At 42.8% G+C, this 23,426-nt stretch overlaps 1 protein-coding gene across 2 annotated transcripts in view; it reads left to right on the top strand.

Moving 5' to 3' along the window:
* The first annotated feature begins 386 nt into the window (after positions 1-386).
* Positions 387-23,426, top strand: part of luzp1 (leucine zipper protein 1) — a 138,036-nt gene continuing 114,996 nt past the window's right edge. For both annotated transcript variants that reach the window (XM_028818859.2, XM_028818858.2), the window contains exon 1: positions 387-647. The gene's annotated coding sequence lies outside the window, so the exon portion shown is untranslated. The remainder of the gene's footprint in view (positions 648-23,426) is intronic.

The raw sequence follows: 23,426 nt of genomic DNA, 5'->3' as shown, positions 1-23,426 counted from the left end.
TGATTGCTATTAGTGAAGAAAACAGAGAGAGAGAGAGAGAGACAGTAGTACAGTACATCGAAATCGAAAGTCTAGAATCTGGCGCAAGGTCAGATAGAGAACATGGTGCTCAGTAACGAATTATGTTCAGTATATGCTGGTATAAAAATAACGTAATACATCAAGCGACTCAGCATTACAGCAAGAGTAATGTGGACTAATATCTACCGTCAACGACAAATTGGAAAATAAACTTGCAGTGTTACCTGAGGATTAATGAATTTCACTCTTTTACTGAAAATGTGCCCGCCAGGGGGAGTCTTGCAGTGTTAGTGACTCACTTTTCGTATTTTCCGACAAAAAAAGGGGGCTGGTTCTTCTTCTCTCTCTCTTTTCCTTGCAATTGGAGTCCAACCCACCTTTCTCATTGTTGGGGTAAGTTTGGAATGTGGCGGTCGGATCGCTCACGCAGAGAAGAAATCACGAAGGAACTACAGAAGAAGAGAAAGTGAGCGGTTTTGGTTTCAGAGGCCCAACTGAAACCCCTTTAGTTACAGGGAAGAAAAAGAACGGAAAGAAAACGCGGAGGACTTAAAACGTGTGATCCACGTCTTGGTGGCTTAGACGAGCTCCTCTGTGTGGGATATTTCTACTTTCCATATGGCAAGGTAAGCAGACATGCGTTGTGTTTTATTTACTTCTTCGTCTGCTGCGGACACAGGGAGTCGCGTTCGGGCTGATCGGTTCCCAGTTAAGGACAGCTTTCCACCACCGGCACATTTACCGCCAGACGCCGCTTCCAGTGGGAAGCCCAGGTGACTGCGGCGGAGTAAAAAGACTGCGATGACGGGGCACTGGGTGTCGAGCGGAGAGGCGTAGCTTGTGTCCTCGATTGCTTATCATCCGATCTCAACTTGTGTGTTCGTTTTGAGCATCTGTGCCTCATACTACCGGCAGAGAAGCTCCGCAGTAACTGACGCATAAAAGCGCAGTGCTGGAAAAAAAAAGAGAGACCCCCCCTCTCTCCCCCCTCCACTGCCGCCGACCCCCGGGGAAGGAAACCAGTTTCAGTTCAGCCCAGTCTCCTCGCCGCAAACTCAAGTTTTCTTCTGTATCGTGCGATGGACTTGGTTCTCTTGGTCGTTTTCTCTTTGGCATTCCTGCTCGGGGCGTTTCGACTGTAACGCGAGTTCGGAAGTTACAGGAAAAGGTGCGAGCCCCCCAGTCCCACCCCTCTTGGCTGCTGATGTATAGGGGGGGCGAGTGAGGGGGGTCTGTCTTAGTCAGGAAATTGCTGAACAATGTGCCTGCGGGATGCGGCGCTTCGCCGAGTCGGGAAACTGAGCAGAGTCACTGGAAGCGGGGCAGGACCGGTCCAGAGCCTGGCTGATCGGACACTGAGGGGACGTGCTGGAAGAAGGGGGGCTTTCCAGGCAGTCTACAGTGTCAGGGCTTAAATAGCACATGGACATTTGTCTGTTTGATCCATGTCTCTGTCTGATGTGTCTGTCCCATGGTGTGACTTTAAGTAAATCATTTACTACCCTTTCAGGACTTGAGCTCATGGGCAGCCTTTGTTATTATTAATTATTATTATGACCCTGCAGGAGTGACCATTACAAGCAGGGCCGTATTAACCGCATCATAGGCCCCTAGGTAAAGTAGTACGCTGTGGCCCCTGCTTTCATAGGCATTGGAAACATCTGGGGCCCCCGGCCAGTGCCCAGAGACGACTCTGGAGCCCAACTTAGCACTGAAGAGCACAGGTGCTTGTCATCATGTACCTGTATTAAATCAAAATGATATATGAATATAAAGAGTGTGCATCATGTGCCGTTCTGATTATAGGAGGTGCAAAGGAATAATGGTGAGTGTGTCGAGAAGTGATTGTACTGTTTAATAATTCTTACTGTAGAGCCTGTCTGTGGTGTGAGACGGCGCCTTCCCATCTGATTTACCTGTAAAGATGCTGGATCACAAGGTTTTAATTCTTAATTGTTTTGTTACCCATGCAAAAACATTGCTTCTTTAATGTTTGCCCCTTAAAGTACATGTTTGCTTGTGTAAGTAGACCCAAAAAATTCTTTACTAAGTAATCTAACTTCCTTCAATCTAACTTCCATCATCCACATTGACAACTAAAGTAGTTAGAAATGGGCATGGTGACGCTGTGAGATTTAAGTGTTGGTTGTTGGTTCCACTTGCCCAGGACTGTGTGACCCTAATTCTGTCAGCTAGCCGGCTATATTGTATGGTCAAAATACGGACGTCACTGTAATACTGGCTTGTGATTTTGCTGGTATAGGATGCGGCTACCCCTGCAATCCTGCCCTGGATAAGCGGGTTGGGAAGGTGGATGGGAGGATTTGTAAGTTGCTTTGAATAAAAATTTCAACTAAATGAGTGCATGTAAGAGTATAATAATTTAGGATGTTAATACAAAATGTACACAAAGTTGAGACGAATCAAACTAAACTCACATGAGAATTTTGACGAACAAGAGAAGACTGTTCAGTCCATCAGGTTTGTTTGCTGAGCTGTCCCAATATCTCATCCAGATACCTCTTAAAGGTTGTTAAGGTTTCTACTTCAAGTCCGACTAATTCCCAAAAAAGAAGTGCTTCCTGGCTTCAGTCCTAAATGTCCTTCTCCTTAATTTCCACTTTTGTCTTCAACTACAGTACGTGATTCATTGTTAAGTTGACAGAATTCGTCTGGATCTCCTTTATCAATACCTCTGAGGATTTTGAAGACCTGGATTAGGTCCCCATGCAGTCTCCTCTATTTGAGGATAAACAGGTTTAACTCTCAGAGTCTGTCACAGTAGGACTTGTCCTTAAGTCCCATGATGCACTTGGTTGCTCTCCTTTGCACTCCTTCAAGTGCTGCTATGTCTTTCTTGTAGTGTGGTGACCAGAATGGCACACAGTACTCCAGATGTGGTCTCACCAGTGCATTATATACTCTGAGCATAATGTTCCATTGGTTCATATTCAACTGTTGTACTGATATAACCTAACATTTTATTCTTTTTTTAATCACTTCTACACATTGCTTAGACAATGAAAATGTTGTGACAACACAAACCCCTAAACCCTCTTCAGAAGTTGCTTCCTGCAGGACAGCATCTCCCATCTTGTATTTTTAATTGACGTTCCTGTTTCCCACATGCAGCATTTTGCACTTTTCTTTCCAAGTGCTCATCCAGTTCTGAAGCTTGTCCAAGTCTTTCTGAATTGTTTTTGCTACCTCCACAGTGTCTGTCATTCCCCTAATTTTAATGTCATCTGCGAATTTTACACGTTTACTAACTACACCAAAATCTACTCCATTAGTATAAATCAGAAAAAGTAACAGTCCCAGGACAGACCCCCGATGTACTCCACTAATGACTTCATTCTCCTCTTATCTGTACTCTTTGTCTCCAGTTGGTTAACCAACTTGAGATCCAGTTTTGTAGGTCATCTCTGATGCCAACAGTGTCTGGGTTTAGAATTAATTTTCAGTGTGGGACTGTCGCAAAGGCTTTTTGAGAGCCTTAAGTAAATTATGTCGTATGGTTTGCTTTTGCCAAATATTGCCTTTTCAAAAAAATCTGAAAGATTGTTTTTGGGAGATCCTCTTGTAAACCGATGCTGTCTGTTATTTAGTATATTAATTTCCTATAGGCACTTTTCAAATTTATTTCTTATTATAGCTTCCTTAATTTTTCACAGTAGAGCAGGAAGACCTGTTAGTCTATAATTACTAGGATTCATTTTGTCTTCCTTCTTGAAGATTGCGGTCACTATTGCAGGTACTTCTCCTTTCTCATGTGATTTCTTAAATATCCACTTTAATAAAAAGATAAGTGTCTGTCTGTGTGTCCGTCCAGTTTCTATGTCTCTCATTCCAAAAGATGGTGTATCACAAACATTAACAGTATTTTTATGACTCCCATTCCAAATGACATATAGCAGAGACATATGCATTGCATTTGTGATTCCAACAGATGGCACATCACAAACATTAATATACTGCTTTTACGAATTCCATACCAATAACAGAGACATACGCATTGCATGGTGCACTGCAAACATTAACACTCAAGCCTACGTTGATCACTTGGATTTCAACCCATCTTAGACGGGGAGCACAGGGAGTGCCTAATAAGAGTTTATAAATGTCATCTTTTATTTTCCCATCGGGCCTAGGGTTTTTATTAGTTTTCCATGTATCGAGGGCTTAAAGCACATTTAACTCTTACAATTTAAAATCTGTGAAATCTGAGGTTCTTTTTACTTCTGTGTGGGGCATACTATTTGTTTCTTCCTTTACAAACACTTGGGTGAAATCTTTGTTCAGCTCATTTGCTATTTCCTTCTCATTTTCAGTGATTTCTCCCTTTGTGTCCTTGAGGTTTCTTAAATGTCCTTTTATTGTCATTTTACTGGAAGACATATGGTTTTGTAATTTGAAGAAAAATGTATAAGAAATAGCTCAAAAGGACAAACTTGTATTACAGTACGAAAGTAAGCAAGCAGATGATGAAGTCATGCTTATATTGGGAGAACATTGTGATGTATGTGCATCCACATAGCGTAACATATGTTTGTCTGTTCTGAGCTGTTGCTTTTTGTGTGCTTTATTTAAAACACACCTGTCCTCCATTTACTGTATGTGCTGTGTTTAATCTGTGGATGTTCTATTAGTGTTTAATGGGCATTTGGCTTTTATGATTTCAATTATTTTTCTCTGTGCATAGAGAGCTGTCTCTCTGTTACATAGCTCATCTTTTGTTTTTCATTTCTTCTGAAAAGTAAAATGGAAAGACTTACTGCATACTTGTGATTTGTAAGTTACTTTGGATAAAACAGTCGACTAAACTAATAAAGTGACATAAAGTGGTTTGGTAATGGTAGTTGCGGTTAAAATTGAATTTGGAATTCAGAAATGAAGACCGTCAAAACTCTACAATATGTGACAGACGGCCATTATGGAAGAGATACACGCATAAAAAGTGTTCAACTCTCACAATTCAAGTCCTCAATCCTTTCATTTCAAATCATTATATTTAACAATAGCACTTAACATATAGATGATTCCAAGTCAGTTTTGGTATTTTATTTTATGAAGTGCAACACCCAGAATTCCATTTTGTGTACAGCTGCTCCAGTTGTGTGCCTGAATAAAAGGACAAATGTTTCGAGTTCGGTATTTTTCCGTTCTGCCGTTTTAGCTTTACAAACTGTGATACACGCACACACACACACACACCCATCATCGAGATATCAATGTTTTTGGTTTTGGTTGCAATAATTTACAAAAAAATGTCCCACTGTTATAAAATGAAAACTAAACTATGCGATAGAATCGAGTTCTCCATAAGTAAAAAAAGTAAAAACAAAATACGGCCAAACCACTCCAAAAAAAAAAAAAAGCATCCATCCATCCATCATCCAATCCGCTGTATCCTAACTACAGGGTCACCGGGGTCTGCTGGAGCCAATCCCAGCCAACACAGGGCATAAGGCAGGAAACAAACCCCAGGCAGGCTGCCAGCCCACCACAGGGCACACACACACACACACACCAAGCACACACCAGGAACAATTTAGAATCACCAATGCACCTAACCTGCATGTCTTTGGACTGTGGGAGGAAACCCATGCAGACACGGGAGAACATGCAAACTCCACGCAGGGAGGACCCGAGAAGCGAACCGAGGTCTCCTAACTGCGAGGCAGCAGCACTACCCACTGCGCCACCGTGCCGCCCAAAAATGAATATAAACATTGTTAACGATTTCACAGCACAACTCCTTTACGTGCTGCGGTGGATTGGCACCCTGCCCGGGATTGGTTCCTGCCTTGTGCCCTGTGTTGGCTGGGATTGGCTCCAGCAGACCCCCCATGACCCTGTGTTTGGATTCAGTGGGTTGGACAATGGATGGATGGACTCCTTTACATGACATCCCTTGGATTAAATGTGCCACCAGTTTTGATGCCAGTATAACAGGTTAGCACTACATGAACCCACCTGTTAATCTCTTGACTAAAACAAGTTACCTGATAACGATCAGTGCCACCACAACAAAGACAGCAGCCTGCAAGGAACACTCCACCCAAAAGAAATTACTTTTCTCTTTTGCTCAAACTGCAGTTTGTGTAGTGATGTCTGAGAAAAATATTTACTGTCAGGTTTTCCTTGAGGTAATAAAATTCCTGACACAATGTACTGTACTTGGGTGAGAAGCCAGATTGAAAAGCAGCAGACAATATCAAAATGTGCACAAATTATTTCTGTTGCCTAATCCAACAATCAGGTATCCAGGCATATGCTGACAACATCCCTTTAATTTCTCCTAATGTTTGTTAAATAAGGCACTGTCATGTGTGACGGTGAAGCATGCTCAAGACAATTAAGCCTTTGAATTGAAGACCCATCCCCATACCCCCTCATTCATTGGTCCGAAGTCCTGCCCATTAGCAGCTCACTCTTTAGTTACCATGGTGCTTTAAATGGAAGACCTGCCTCCCCCTTCGTTTATTGGTCGGAAGTCTGATCAAGTAGTCTTATGGAGAGAAGAACTTTGGAGACCTTCAAATATTAACGTGATGCAATTTTGGAGAATGTCCAGTAGGTGAATAGGATGGACAAGCTTTCTGGGCTCATATGCCATCATCGATTGTTCTAATGTTCTAAACAACATTTTGGTTGGAGTAATGATTTAACTTGCCTCCTGGACGCCTCCCTAGTGAGGTGTTCTGGGCACGTCCACCTGGGAGGAGGCCCCGGGGAAGACCCAGGACATGCTGGATGGTCTATGTCTATGGCTGGCCTGGGAACGCCTTGGGATTCCCCCGGAAGAGCTAGAAGAAGTGGCTGGGGAGAGGGAAGTGTGGGCATCTCTGCTCAAGCTGCTGCCCCCGCGACCCGACCTCGGATAAGCGGAAGAGGATGGATGGATAATGATTTAACTTGCCTAGCAAAGGGAAAGTTTTCATAGTGTAGTATGAGGTGTGATCAAAAAGTACGGTGAATGTTGATGCAGAGCACCACCCAAGAGCAACTCAAAACAATTCAATGCAGGGTCTGACGTGTCCATTCTAGAACCGAGTTTGTGTCAAGTTTCAACTTGTTTGATACTGTCAGTCGTTTGTGAGCCACTGTTGAGTTCAAGTTTGTCGTTAATAATGGATACTAAACAATGCATTAACGTGAAATTTTGTTTCAAATTGCAAAAAGCTCAGGAAACCCATCAGATGATAAAATCCGTTTATGGTGACACTACACCGACAATTAAGACTGTTTACAAGTGGTTTGATCGATTTCATAATGGATCTGACTCGGCTGAAGACGAGGAAAGATCAGGACGTCCTTCGACATCAATAACCGAGGAAAATGTTGAAACAGTTTCATTCTTTAACGTGACAACGCTCCTTGTCACACATCCCTTCTAGTAGGACAATTTCTGTCGAATAAAAACATTATGCTGTGTCCGCATCCACCTTATTAGCTGGATCTGGCACCGTGCGACTTCTGGCTGTTCCCTAAATTGAAAATGACCATGAAAGGCAAACAATTTCAATCCATTGAGGGCATCCAGGTAGCCACGACAGCCCAACTAAAGACACTCTTGAAAGAAAACTTCCAGAACTGCTTCGCAAAATGGCAGGAACGTTGGATAAGTGCATTTGAAGTGTAGAAGAGTATTTTGAGGGTGACTAGTAGTTGTAAATCTTTTACTGCAATAAACGCTTCTTTTTTAAAACATTCACCATATTTTTTGTATGTTACCATTGCTTTTCTTCAGCGTGGACAGGTAACATCACTACTGTACTCTGGTAATTCTTTCTTGCAGTAAGTCTAGTACACTGCAACCCCAATTACATCTGACACCTGTGGGACAGAAATATCCCACTTCTCACACCAATGCAACACATTTACTCCTAAACTCAATTACACTGCCACACCACTGATTAATTTAATCTCCTAAAGAACATTAGAACACTATAGATGAGAACAGGCCATTCAGCCCAACAAAGCTCGCCAGTACTATCCACTTATTTCTTCCAAACAAACATCAAGTCGAGTTTTGAAAGTCCCTAACGTCTTACTGTCTACCACACTACCTGGTCACTTATTCCAAGTTTCTATCGTTCTTTGTGTAAAGAAAAAGTTCCAAATGTTTTTGCGAAATTTACCCTTAACAAGTTTCCAACTGTGTCCCCATGTTCTTGATGAACTCATTTTACAGTCACCATCTCGATCCACTGGACTAATTCCCTTCATCATTTTAAACACTTCAGTCAGGTCTCCTCTTAATCTTTTTTTGCTTAAACTGTTCAGCTCTTTTAATCTTTCCTCATAAAGAGAAGGCTTATTCTACTTCTGACCACAATTATAAGAAATTCAACTCTTTAACTTGGTGTCATTACCCTCTGCTGCTACAAATTGATTTTGTCACTTTTGACATATAACTGCTACAGGCCGGTCTTCTGCTAGACGTGATCCCATAAACGGACTCTACAAGGGTTGGCCATCAAGTGAAAACAGGAGCAGCCTAACCTGCATTGCTAAAGGAACATTGTTTTAGTTCAGTAAAGCCGATGTCTCATTACATGACTGCTAGTAGTGGGGCGTGTCGGATTCTGATCTTTTCACCAGACCACGTCAGTTTAAACGACTGAACATTGTTGGGCGTGTCAGATTTTACCAACTGCATTCTAACCTTCCAGTAACCGTTTTTGTGACAGCCAATAGCGTGCTGCCTGACGGAGCCCATGCTCTACAAATGGTTAACAGATATGGCGAGTTCAGCCACAATCTCTGCTCTTTTTTTTTTTTCGTCTGTCGTGGTACCTAAAACACAAGCTGTCAGACTGATGGGCTTTTTGTCTATTTGTCAGGTTCAGAACACACTCTGTTCATATTCCTTGTCAGTGCATTCTATGCATCGTACAACTGGATGACCATTCACTGATTGTCTGATCGCATATTTACAGAGCCGCCCCTTCAACTAAAGACAAAATCAAACTGCTGAAGCGAGTCGCGCCACTAGTTGGACTGTTTCTGGGCATGTCACATTAGATAGATAGATAGATACTTTATTAATCCCAAAGGGAAATTCACATACTCCAGCAGCAGCATACAGATACAAAAAACAACATTAAATTAAAGAGTAATAAAAATGCAGGTAAAAACAGACAATAACTTTGAATAATGTTAACGTTTACACACACCCCCCCCCCGAGTGGCATTGAAGAGTCGCATAGTTTGGGGGAGGAACGATCTCCTCAGTCATTACATGATTACATGACTAGCCTTCACAGGAGCTCGCCGCCCACTGTCTCTGACTGGCTAAGATTATTTTAATGAAGACTACAATGGAAAAGTCACATATCTGAAAGATATGCAATACAAAAATCCAATTACAATTGTTTGAAGGAGTCACATGCAATAAAATACAGTGATCCCTCGCTATATCGCGCTTCGCCTTTCGCGGCTTCACTCTATCGCAGATTTTATATGTAAGCATATTTAAATATATATCACGGATTTTTTGCTGGTTCGCGAATTTCTGCGGACAATGGGTCTTTTAATTTCTGGTACATGCTTCCTCAGTTGGTTTGCCCAGTTGATTTCATACAAGGGACGCTATTGGCAGATGGCTGAGAAGCTACCCAACTTACTTTTCTCTTTCTCTCTCTTGCGCTTTCTCTGATCCTGACGTAGGGGCTGTGAGCAGGGGGGCTGTTCGCACACCTAGACGATACGGACGCTCGTCTAAAAATGCTGAAAGATTATCTTCACGTTGCTACCTTCTGTGCAGCTGCTTAGTGAAGCGACATGCTGCACGTGCTTCGCATACTTAAAAGCTCGAAGGGCACGTATTGATTTTTGCTTGTTTGTTTTTCTCTCTCTCTCTATCTCTCTCTCTCTCTCTCTCCCTGCTCCTGACGGAGGGGGTGTGAGCTGCCGCCTTCAACAGCTTTGTGCCGCAGGTGCTTCGCATACTTAAAAACAAACAGCCCTATTGATTTGTTTGTTTTCTCTGTCTTTATGACAGTCTGTGCTCCTGATGCGCACTCCTTTGAAAAGGAAGATATGTTTGCATTCTTTTAATTGTGAGACAGAACTGTCATCTCTGTCTTGTCATGGAGCACAGTTTAAACTTTTGAAAAAGAGACAAATGTTTGTTTGCAGTGTTTGAATAACGTTCCTGTCTCTCTACAACCTCCTGTGTTTCTGTGCAAATCTGTGACCCAAGCATGACAATATAAAAATAACCATATAAACATATGGTTTCTACTTCGTGGATTTTCTTATTTCGCGGGTGGCTCTGGAACGCAACCCCCGCGATGGAGGAGGGATTACTGTACACCTTTTTCCATGTCGTCGTCCTTCAGTTCTTGGACACAAGTCATTCTGTACGGCTTTATTTGTAGCGAGTGCAACATACGTTGACGAGACCTACGTGAAACATTCACTTGTTGTGCCAACTTACGTGTCGATTTCCTAGGGCTCCCGGACATTTTTCATTCCCGCATTCCCGGGAATGAAACTGCTGTAATTCCCAGGAAAACGGGAACGGCCAAGCTTGCATATATAGCGTGTAAAAATTGATCAAGAAATAACAGAGTAATAGTTGAAAATAATTAAGGTGGCGCCATTGCTCCAACTTGCACTTCATCAGACAACAGCTTTGAACAGCAATTTGAAATTGCAATGCGTCAGTCTGTTGCATCCGCATTATCTGTGCCAAGAAACTTGCCATCACAGAATGATGACAAGAAACTGGATATATCTGTAAAAACTGAAATGGCGGTGTTACAGAGCAAAGGCAAGCGCGGGTGTTGTTTAGAACAAGTGTATCCGTATCTGATGACTGTGCCATCTACCTCAGTGGAGGCAGAGCGTGCTTTCTCAGCGGCTGGCGTACTCTGCACGAAGGTGCGCTCTCGCCTGGACGACCGCATGCTGGACACGTTGTGCTTTCTACGCTCTTATTACTGCAACTAACTAGATACATGTACTTATATGACAGCATGAACTGCTTGTAGTTAAGGTTAGTCTTTTATTTGTGTCAACATATTGCAGTAATTTTATTAAAAATAAGTGTTGGTCGTTCTAAAACCGTTCACATGTGTCATCCCCGGGTGCCCGGGATTCCCGAATTCCCGGGAATGGATAAACCCGTCTGGGAATGGATTCCCTAGTTTACATGGCCAATTATTTACAGAGAAATCTACATCTGTTAATCAGGTTTCTCAAAGGCCAATGATCTGGTTTCACCAAGGGTCTGCATGGCATTTTAGAAATCGGGTTTCTGTGAATGACCGGCATATTACGGCACATGTAAATGTGTCTCGTGAGACAGGATGATGTTTAAATGGTCATATTTTCCAGCATGCAAAGCAAAGACAGCCTACCTGCAGAAGTATGGAGTCGCCAGTGTCGGTGTGTCATGTAGGTGTCCGGGCTGTGGACTAGCCTTTGAAGTTCATTAAAAAGCTTTTACTGACTGGCACTGTAGGTGCGTTTTGGACAATTCAGACTTTTAAAACCCTGCATAATTTGCCTCCCAGTTTTTACTGTCTGTGTGCCAGCCTTACTAATAATCCACCATGCAGCCATGCAAGCTCACAGACATTGCTGCAGAGGAGAGAGCAGGATGGATAGTGAGGAATGAAGAGGGAGCTCTTTGTAAAGAGGACATGGTTTTGTAGCATGTCAGGATATTGGGCATTCTCTTTGTTTTGTTCTTCCCTTCAGGCAGGAACAGGCTGTTTCCTGTATCGCCCTTTAATGTCCCCCCTCCAGCTAACTGTGAGCTGTCATCGCTGGGCAAATGTAATTAGTAAAGATAACGGGAAGGATCTGCAAGGCGGCCTCGCTTCTCAGGCTCCTAGGATGTAGCAAATTGGGGGTGGGGTGGACTGCAGAACATGTGTGAAGAGAGAAGCCCCCTAGTAGGCGCCGGTGGTGTGCTGGACAGACGTGAAGGCAAAGGCCTACTGAAACTGAGCTCTGATTAGCCAGAAACCCTGAAAAGGAGCAAGGGTGGTCAAGTTGGTCTCGTTTTTATTATATAGTGCCTTTCGTATTGTAGGAGGAACTATGGGGGGAAAAAACAGGTAGCCAACTGTGGACTAATGTGGAAGCGCAATGCACTCTGGGCTTTAACTGCATGGCTACAGCACTGAAACATTTTTGTTTGTTAGCGACTTCATTGTGGCTTTGGCCATACTGTCCTGCTGGGAGGTAAATCTTCTCTCAAGTCTTTGGCTTCTTGTCGGTTCTTATCTAAGATTATTATTTTCTTTGCTTTCATTTGTGTCATCTGTTGTCAACAGTCTTTCAGGCCCTAATACAAAGAAGTAACCTCATAGCTTGATGCTGACACAGCCAGCCATCTTGGATATACTTGGAAGTGTGCAGCGCTTCATTCTCACTAAACATGGCACCGAGCATCGAGGCCGGTAAAGTCAATTATGGTCAGGCTAGTGAGCAGAATCTGTCACCTACTGTCACCGGCAAAGTGTAGCTGAGATCTGATTTAAGATTCACAACTTTAACCTTTCATTTTTCAACTCCAGCCGGAGGCCCAGAACAAGATCAACATGCACCGCTTCTCTCACGTTGCGTGAAGAAAACTGTCATTGCTTAAGACGGTGCCAAAGTCACCTTGAACTTCATGAATACCTCCTTCTGATTTCTAATAAAATCACAACTAGGTCACCGACTGTTTTCTTTAATGCTGTAAAAAAAAAAAAAAAAATAGGAAAAATACACAAGGAATCAGTGCAGCGTCTCAGCGGAGGAAAATGGTCCTAAAATCTGAGTGATGCAAATTTGGTCCTACTTACAGGAGTAGGAGTAATAACATTTTATACGTTTTTATAATTTAGGAAACCTCTCCTAACTTCACCAGGATTTCGGAGAGCTCCTCGGGTGTCCTAACTCACTAGGAGGCTTTCAGAAGGTGACATTCAAGTGGAGATCGGCACACTCATCCTGGGAAAAGCGGAATGTTTTGGAAATGCTGGACAGCAAAGGAACTTATAAAGAGATATCGATCTGTTGGAGACAAAATAGTATTTATATAAAAAATGTTGCACTTAAAGGGATCTGAAAATAACAATAATAATAATAATTCTTTGCATTAATATAGCGCTTTTCTCACTACTCAAAGTACTCAGACCCTGTTGGTATTTACGAGATTCGAACCGGCAACCTTCCGATTGCCAGTGCAGATCCCTAGCCTCAGAGCCACCACTCCGCCAGTAGAGGGGAATATTCCATCCATCCATTATCCAACCCGCTATATCCTAACTACAGGGTCACGGGGGTCTGCTGAAGCCAGTCGCAGCCAACACCGGGCGCAAGGCAGGAAACAAACCCTGGGCAGGGCGCCAGTCCACCGCAGGGCACGCACACACACACACACACATACCCCAAGTGAACACTGGGGACAATTTAGAATCGCCAGTGCACCTAATCGGCATGTCTTTGGACTGTGGGAGGAAACGGGGAGAACATGCAAACTCCACGCAGGGAGGACCCGGGAAGCGAACCCAGGTCTCCTTACTGCGAGGCAGCAGCGCTACCACTGTGCCACCGTGCCGCCCGAGGGGAATATTCTGTTATAATATTTTATATACTGGCTGACTGTATTCAGTGTAAGGCCCATTCCGCGAGTTTTCACAGATGTCATTAAGGCCACGTCCGTATTACCAGGCTGAAGTGACTCAAATCCGATTTTCTGCCTTAATGTGGCACCAATCTGATGTTTTCACGGCAGTATCTCTTCTTTTCAAATCAGAATTGAGTCTCTTTCATATGTAGTCCTAGATCGCATACATATCCAATTTGTGGCCTCAATGAGAACGCTCAAAATTCGCGGGTTTTTTCGTGCCTGTACACATGGGCTGAGCGCTGCCGTCATTAGCCAGCACCGTCAGCGCAGCATAACAACCATGGAGGAGAGCTACAGTTGTGACACGTTTTGCTCGTTTCTTGTCCCCACACATCTCTTGGGGCAGCAGAGATCAACTTTTTATTAAGTGAAGACAAATTGACAGGATAGATCAAAAAACAGACATGGCATACAAAGTAACCCAACCCACCCACTGTTTAAATTTCATTTGATGACAAAACATTTCAGTTCTTTGCAGTTTCCAAACATCATCAGCAGGGACTACTAGCCCTGTTTTTGATGCTTTCACCCTGGCACTAAAGTGGCACTACATTTCTTAGTTGTTTGAACCCATGTTCATGTTATATATACGAAACCCAACTGCCTCTTTTGATAAGCACTACATGGCCTCCAGAACACACAAGGCTGGAGAATTCGAGCACAATATGCACCAAACCTTTGCTCTGCTGACCTGGCGCTCTTTCTCATGGGTGGGGGATGATTTGTTTTAAACCTAGTTTTGTAAAACTTGACTTATTTTGTATGGAATGTTAATTGATTTTAATAAAATCCCCAAAAAAAAATCTGCACCAAAGCTAAAATTATTTCTAATTTAGACTGAACACTCACCGCACTTTCTGAAAGTCTTTGTTTGGTATGCCACTAGTAATCAATACTCAAATCACTGGAAGTTAAACAATTTGATAAACGTCTAGTTAACGTCCATGCTGATGTGCACGTTCCATATTCCCACAATCCTTCTGTGTCTGTCACATTTGATCCTTTCTGTGTACCCCACGGTTGACGCAGCTTTGTAGTTACCTACATAGGTTTTTTTGTCATACATGTTTTTAAAAATATTTGGTTGAGCGAGAAAAATGAGCTTGGGGAGAACATCTCACCTGTGCTTCTATGATTCATTTGACTAGTAATGAGGAGATCTCGACATCCCATTTTTTGTGTAGCACAAAGCTTTAATGAAATTATCATGCCGCATTGTCTTGTTCAACAATGGCCCTGCCCCTTCTCCTAAAGGTGCTCGCATGTGGCACTTGGTGCCACGGCCCACCTGCCAAGTTGTTTTGCCTGCCTCTCTGATGGAGGATCGCAGGAATCATCGGGTAGAGGGGTCCTTTCATTGGATTGGCTGGCCCAGCACTGACTCAGCTGTGGAATGGCCAATAGGGGGAGGCAGCTTGATGGCCGAGGTCGCCAGGACTCTGAACAAATCCAAATCCTATTATGTGATATCCATCCATCCATCCATTTTCCAACCCGCTGAATCCGAACACAGGGTCACGGGGGTCTGCTGGAGCCAATCCCAGTCAACACAGGGCACAAGGCAGGAACCAATCCCAGGCAGGGTGCCAACCCACCGCAGATGTGATATCATCTCCTGTTGAATTCTGCTCTGTACTTGTAATATTTCTATTGCGCTGTGTAACAAGAATGAGTCGGAGACATCACAAAGGTTTGGGGCAGCCACCCGTATATTATGCTTGGCTGCAGTCGCTCTTTTTAAGTACACGAAGTGAATCGTTCGGAGTCCAAAACAGAACTGCCTGTACTGAGGCAAGATGGCAGTTTTAAAGGCCCAGAAGGGAAATGACGTCTTCGTTGCAGGAAGTGGGAGTGGTATCCTGGTGTTCGGAAGTGACGTCATCCTTGGGGCCGTCCAGAGGCGGGATTTCCCGGGACAGGTCTGCAATGGACTGAGAGAGATAGTCAATACACTCCGCCGCCCCCTGGCCTGGCGTAGAATTACAAGTGTCTAGGCCCTTCAGCTGTTTCCCATGCACACGTGTGTGACAACTGTTATATTGCATTGAGGATTCCTTGTGTTCTGTTCTGTGTATTGTATTGACCCCTTTCTTTTTGACACCCACTGCACGCCCAACCTACCTGGAAAGGGGTCTCTCTTTGAACTGCCTTTCCCGAGGTTTCTTCCATTGTTTTCCCCTTACAAGGGTTTATTTTGGGAGCTTTTCCTTGTCTCCTAAGAGAGTACAGGCTGGTGGGCTGTCAAAAGGCTACTAGGCTTTTACCCCGATCCAGTCAGAGTACGCATATTACTCCCATCTTGTACACTTTGCACTGGTTTCCGGTTTATTTTAGAATTTATTTTAAAATGTGGGTGCTTACCTATAGAGCTCTCTGCAGACAAGCCCCCCGAGTACATCACTGGCCTCCTGCACCGCCATACAGCCTGTCAGGCGCTAAGGTCTGGGCAACTGGGCCTCTTACTCCCTGTCTACATGTAAAGAGGAAAGACAGAGTTTTTAAACATCTTCACCCTAGAAGGAGTTTTTTAGGGACCTAAAACGCAGTTTGCATGTGGATGAAAGGCCAAAACGCATGCAGAGATCTATGTTTTAAGAAGCACCCAGGTACGTATGGACTAGTAGAGCGTCATCCCTCGCACCCGGCTCAAGCAACGTGTGGATTGTGCGCTTCAGTCCGTGGCGCCAATGCTCTTCTGTTAGCACTGCACATGGCAGGGTCAGTTGATTCCTTTAGTAAGCAACTTAAGACATTTTTGTTGAAGCAGGCTTTTCAATGCAGCTGTGTAGCCTCTGCTTGGACTTTTAGTTTATTCTTAGTTTTGTTCTTGTTCTTCTTTTATTTTTGTTTTGTTCTTTCATGAGTTTTATTATTGTACAGTACTCTGTGAAAGGTTGGGAGTATGCACTGAGAGCATATTGCCGTACCCACCACACGCAGAACCACCTGGGTTGGGACCCGAGTGCAGCGGGTGACACCTCAGCACTCAGTCCTGCCAACACTCCAGGTATTCTCTGTAAGTTGGAGGACCTGCTTACAGAAAGGAGCTTTATTAATAAGTTTTACTACGTTTTTATTAATTACTCGCCCACCAGACCACTCTGGAGTTAAAGGTTGTGCAGATTTACTCATTAGTGGCTTCAGGGGTGGAACGAGTAAGTAAAGGTGAGGAGGAGGTAATACAGAACATCCATCCATCCATTCATTTTCAAACCCGCTGAATCCGAACACAGGGTCACGGGGGTCTGCTGGAGCCAATCCCAGCCAACACAGGGCACAAGGCAGGAACCAATCCCGGGCAGGGTGCCAACCCACCGCAGGACACACACAAACACACCCACACACCAAGCACACACTTGGGCCAATTTAGAATCGCCAATCCACCTTACCTGCATGTCTTTGGACTGTGGGAGGAAACCGGAGCACCCGGAGGAAACCCACGCAGACACGGGGAGAACATGCAAACTCCACGCAGGGAGGACCCAGGAAGCGAACCCAGGTCCCCAGATCTCCCAACTGCGAGGCAGCAGCGCAACCCACTGCGCCACCGTGCCACCCTAATACAGAACATCGCCAGGGTAATGAAGCGTGTAGCGTCAAACATACAGTTAAGACACAAGTGAAGACTTCTCCCAGCTCGGCCTGAGGTGTCCCCCCCTTATGGTTATAAGGAGAAGGAGGTTAGGAGCTTGCCCTGATACAGTGTATTGCTGCACCCACCACACAACGAACCACCTTAGAATCCCAGATTAGGAACTGGGTGGGGGGAATACATGTCCAGTTGTGCTGGCAGCTCTGAAAACCATCTGCAGGTGAGCAAGTGCTGATACCCACACACAGAAAAAATGAAAAATGTGGGGAATGTCGGGCAAAGTGGCTGCTTCTTCACACCTGTGTGCCCAGCGGCCTCTCCCTGAGGCGTATCGCAGTGGTCCTGTGATGCCTGTAGAGCTTCTCAGTTCACGGAGAAGCTCAGTGGAATGTAAGCCAAAAGAAATGCGGGTCATATTAGGGCAGCTGATTTTTTTTATTTTATGTATTTTTTTTTAAATACTTTTTTTTTTTTTTAATTTTCCATGTCCTGCTAGACAGAAATTATTTATTTATTCTCATCTTTGTATAATTCTCGTTATGCATCCATAAAAGATTGCTCATGCCCTGGGCTTGCCACGACAGGCTGTGAGCGGTATGGGGGGCCGGTGGCGGTTGTGTTCCGTGAGATATGCCTCCTAAATACTCCATTTCTCAGAAAGCTGCATTACAGGGTGTGCCTGGTAAAGGAAATGACATCACACGACAAGTGAAATGTGTCCCACAGCCAAACCTTATGCTGTACTTGAGTAGGCGCTATTCCCGTTAAGCACATTGTTTGAAAAACGATGTGAGGGAACACCTTGGCCACACCTGCGGCCGCCTTGGAAGTCTCAGGAAGTGAACTTGACCTGCTCTTGTCACACAATCTCATGAATTCCCCATCTCGAGGGAGGCCATCATACCAAATATAAGAAAGAGTGCATCAGGCCTGTGCCTGGGCTTACTAAAGCAGTGTCCTCAAAATGTGAATGCCTGAGTCAGCTAATGACTCTGAATTAGTAGATCTAATGAACAGTACATTACTGTTGTCTACATGATAATAAGGATGTGTATACCAGGATATGGCCCATAACGGGCACCTGGCATAGCAGACAAAAACAAAGCATACAACATAATTTACTTAGCCTTTCGAAAAGCTTTTGCTACAGTCCCATACCAAAGATTAATTCTAAAAGGAGAAGCTGCAGGCATCAGAGGGAACCTACAAAACTGGATCTCAAGTTGGTTAACCGACAGGAGACAAAGAGACAAGATAAGAGGTGAATGGGGTCATCGGGGGTCTGTCCTTGGGTCGTTACTTTTCTGATTTACATTAATGACATTGATTCTGGTTTAGTTGGTACATGTGGGCAATAGGAATGTCAATTACAAACAGAAGATGGGAGACACTGCCTCGGTTTATGTTGACACAGTGGTTTTTATTGCCTAAGCAATGTGCAGAAGCAATTAAAATGGCAAACAAAATGTTAAGTTATATCATAAAAACGGTTGAATATAAATTGAGTGATGTTATACTTCAGAACTTGGCGAATACTTGGAAAATAAAGTTTAATGTGGAAAAGCGCAAAGTGCTAGTCGTGGGCAAATGGAAGGTCAATTATAGATACAAGATGGAGACACAGTCCTAATAGAAGCAACTTCTGAAGAGGATTTAGGGGTTTATGTGGACACAACATTTTATTGTCTAAGCAATGTGTAGAAGCGATTTTCATAGTGCGCTTTATCACATCAACTAATCAACGAATGTCCTCGTGTGTATTATATAGCAACATTCCCCTTATTTACACAGCAAGCAATTGATAGATCAGACTTTAATATATAAGTTTAGACCATTACTGTTGTCCAATCTGGCATGTGTAGAACTTCTCACTGTTGGCGCACTATCCTTAAGCAATTTTCAAAGCAAGGTGTCCATTCATACATCAGTCTTTACGTAATGCCTCGCACAGTGAACACTTTCAAAAAGTGCAGCCTTCCATTTTCAAAATAGATGGATAGATGGAGTTGAATCTGACTGCTTTGGGTGCTGGAGGTCAGAACACGTAGATCAGTCCTTCATTTATACACAGTAGCTCCTTTGACAATGGGCGATTATTACAAAGCTATCTATCTGTCTGTCTGTCTGTCTGTCTGTCTGTCTGTCTGTCTATTATATAGTGCCTTTCACATCTATCTATCTATCTATCTCTATCTATCTATCTATTATATAGTGCCTTTCACATCTATCTATCTGTCTGTCTGTCTGTCTATCTATCTATTATATAGTGCCTTTCACATCTATCTATCTATCTCTATCTATCTATCTATCTATTATATAGTGCCTTTCACATCTATCTATCTATCTATCTATCTATCTATCTATCTATCTATCTATCTATCTATCTATCTATTATATAGTGCCTTTCACATCTATCTATCTATCTATCTATCTATCTATCTATCTATCTATCTATCTATCTATCTATCTATCTATCTATCTATCTGTCTGTCTGTCTGTCTGTCTGTCTGTCTGTCTGTCTGTCTGTCTGTCTGTCATATAGTGCCTTTCTTTCTTTCTTTACCTACCTACCTGCTTGGCCAGGTCTCGGTTCTGGTGCCTAGTTGTTATTCTAGAAGCATTTCGCAAAAGGTACGACCTACTCATACAAAACGCACCAGTCCATCACAGTGTATTATATTTTGTCAGATCATTAAGCCATGCCTTTTTTTATAATCATAATTCTGGCTAAGTAGTCTCCTGGGTTATTTAGCAGCTTACTCGGTCAATGTGGTTTTCGTTTATTTTATAACATTCCAGACAGAAGGCATCACAAAAGGACAGCAAGACATGGGTAGTACAATGGGAATTGCTGGTTTTAGTCGATCAGGAGGTCTTGTTGCCACATTTTTTTAAAAGGCAGGCCATGAAGAGGGGAAGTTAGGGGATGTGATGAAGAAAAAAAAAAGAAAGTTACTGCTTTGTATTATTCCTCATAGTCGGCTTTGGCTTTGTGTCCAAGAGTAAAACTTAAAGTTCTCACGTTAGAAATACTACTGGGGCTTCTTCATACCTCGTCCTTTATAGCACCTCACTATGTTTGGTTTATGGTAACCAGCCAAGTCAGAAGTTTTTGTTCTTTTTTTGTAATTCTTGTGTGTGTTTGAGGGAGGATGATATAGTTTGTTATGATATTTGTATATTTCTTTAGTTCCTGTAAAAGCTAAATTTCCCCTTGATAAAAAAAAGTGTCTATCTATCTATCTATCTATCTATCTATCTATCTATCTATCTATCTATCTATCTATCTATCTATCTATCTATCTATCTATTATATAGTGTCTTTCATATCTATCTATCTATCTATCTATCTATCTATCTATCTATCTATCTATCTATCTATCTATCTATCTATCTATCTATCTATCTATCTATCTATCTATTATATAGTGTCTTTCATATCTATCTATCTATCTATCTATCTATCTATCTATCTATCTATCTATCTATCTATCTATCTATCTATCTATCTATCTATCTATCTATCTATCTATCTATCTATCTATCTATCTATCTATCTATCTATGTCTGTCTGTCTTAACACTATCATGTTTTTTCTTTGTTGTTGCTTTTTAATTATGGCATGAAGACATTGTTGCCTCACCGTTCCTGCTCTGCATTTCAATTCCTGGCAGAGATCCTTCCTCTGTGGAATTTCTACCTTCTTCACAAGTTCAAATGTGCTTCCTCTCAGGATGGAGGTTTCTCCTCCCACAGTTCCAAGACATTGCTTTCAGAATGACTGGAAATTCCAAGCCAGCCTAATGTGTGCACATGTCTGCTCTTTCCTAGACTTTCATCCTGTCCGGGGTTGGTTCCTTTCTTGCATGCATACAATATGGTGGGCTTCAACTCCCTGTGACCCTTGTACTGTAAAATACAGCTCTTGAAATTGGAAAAATTCATTGCTCCTGTCATTTTTCCAACTGGTTATCCCAGGTCTGAGAATTGCTGTGTGAGTTTTACTTTGTTGACAAGAGGCGCCATGCTGAGGTGTTTTTTTTTTATTTGTCTTTTCTGTTTTCCTGAGGCAAATTACTTTGTTGTCCGTTGAGTAATCAAGTGCAGGAAAACTGATTTTGGAACCTGCAGTCCTGGCCTTTAGAATCACTTTGTCTTATCGCCTGTGTGTAATTAAGGAAGCTGTCATTACAGTACAGACTCAGACTGAACAGTACAAGAATGGAATGTTTCGATTAAGGTGTGAGCTTAAGGAGGATTGCAAAGTACACACTGAATCATTTGGAAGATTATTTGTGCCAAAATGAAATGCAGTCCAGTGTGTTAACTACATTGAAATGCAATGCCTATGCATGCGGCACATTTGATTTTGGCATGGTTTTATTTTACATTTTGTATTTACATTTTACTTTTTTGGCTGATCTCTTTATCGAAGATAAATGACTTACATCATTTCATTTGATTTGAGCGTCCCTAGTTTTCATCCTCTTTCTCTGTACGTTTATCATTCGTTTGCTCAGAGGTTGATGTGCTTGCTACCTCCTGAGCGGCCCTTCTTTTCTTCACCCTGACGGCCCGCTGCTTCTCTTCTTACGTCGTCATCTGTTCGTGTTAAAACTGATTACGTCAGTGTTTGTGTTGCAACTACTTAGTACGTTTTCTTTAATTTTTCACTTAAGCTTGCACTCAAGTCTTCAATCTGCCTCAAGAATGATTTAAGATATGAAGAGGAAGGGAAAGTGACGGCGAAGGTGGGAGGGATGAGAACAGCGCCCGTACACATGCGCCACACGGCTGCCCTGCTGCCCACTGCCGAGAGTTGATTCTACAATAAAATAAAATAAAATAAAAAGAGGAATAACCTTGGAGGTCAATCATCACCCCAAAAGCGGATAGTAGACGTCACGTAGTATATGTGTACCAAATTTCAAGTCAATTGGTCAAATGGTTTGCGAGCGACAGGTGATTTCAAATCCTGGACAGACAATTGGACAACCGCAGTAGCGTATTACATAAGAAGGTTGGTGACATTATTTTTGGTTTTCCAACTGGAGTACAGGCGGGTCACACGGTGTCAGTGACAGGATTTGAACCCCCAACATGTCTTAATTAAAAACACATCAAGCAAACAATCGATCGCTTTTCACTATGGCATGCAATTTTATTGTTCGTTTAAAATGCCACACAAAAGCATATTGCACTTTAATTCAGCTTCATGGAACACAAGTCATAACTAAAAGAAAAGCAGACGTATTGCATTTTGCTAGGTGGCACCTCAGTGTGTATTGCATTTTGATTCGAGACCACACTTTAATTAGCCAAAACTAAAAATAATCAAATGACCAATCAGCGCCAAAGGTTACGGAGAGTGGCATTCCACTTTTAAACCTTTCTGTATTCTGGCAGCGAACGCAACTTTAGTCAATATGGACTGTAAAATGATTAACAGAAATGGTGCCTCTGAAGACGTCACTTCCGGTCCCTGCTGCTTGTAATGATGTCATCTCCGGTCCCGGCAACTCTGAAGACGTCACTTCTGGTCCCGGTGCTTATGATGACATCACTTCTAGTTTCGGGAACCAATGACGTCGCTTCCTCCACTGGCCTTTAAAGCCACCATCTTACCTCCTCCTATTCAGTTCTATTTTGGACTCGGTATTGTGAGCAACTCTTGAAACTTTAACCTTTTGCAGCCAGGACATATTATACAGGTGGCTGCCCCAAACCTTTACGATGTCTGTTGGTCGTTTTTCTGACAAATGGAAGTTAGTCGCTCAGATGATTGCACTCGAGTCCCCTGCTCCGACAATTGCACCTCCGTGGGTATTGCATTTTGATTTGAGACCACACTTTAATTAACCAAAACTAAAAATAATCAAATCAATGACCAATCCGCGCCAAAAGTTACGTAGAGTGGCGTTCCACTTTTAAACGTTTCTGTATTCTGGCAGCGAGCGCAACTTTAGTCAATATGGACTGTAAAATGATTAACGGAAATGGCGAAAAGTCTGTTTTAGATGTCTCTGACAAAGTTTCTTCTTATGTTAACCTGTCTAAAGTTGTTTTCTTTTTAAACACGTTAAGCAGTGTGATTACGTTTTCGAGATGTAGGTTGTCAGTGATTTTAACTAAACTGAATACAGTGAAACCTTTTGTTAGCACCGCCAAGTTTGG

Source organism: Erpetoichthys calabaricus, chromosome 14, assembly GCF_900747795.2.
Source record: "Erpetoichthys calabaricus chromosome 14, fErpCal1.3, whole genome shotgun sequence".
Classification (NCBI taxonomy): Eukaryota; Metazoa; Chordata; class Cladistia; order Polypteriformes; family Polypteridae; genus Erpetoichthys; species Erpetoichthys calabaricus.
This window is presented reverse-complemented; position numbering and strand designations above follow the sequence as displayed.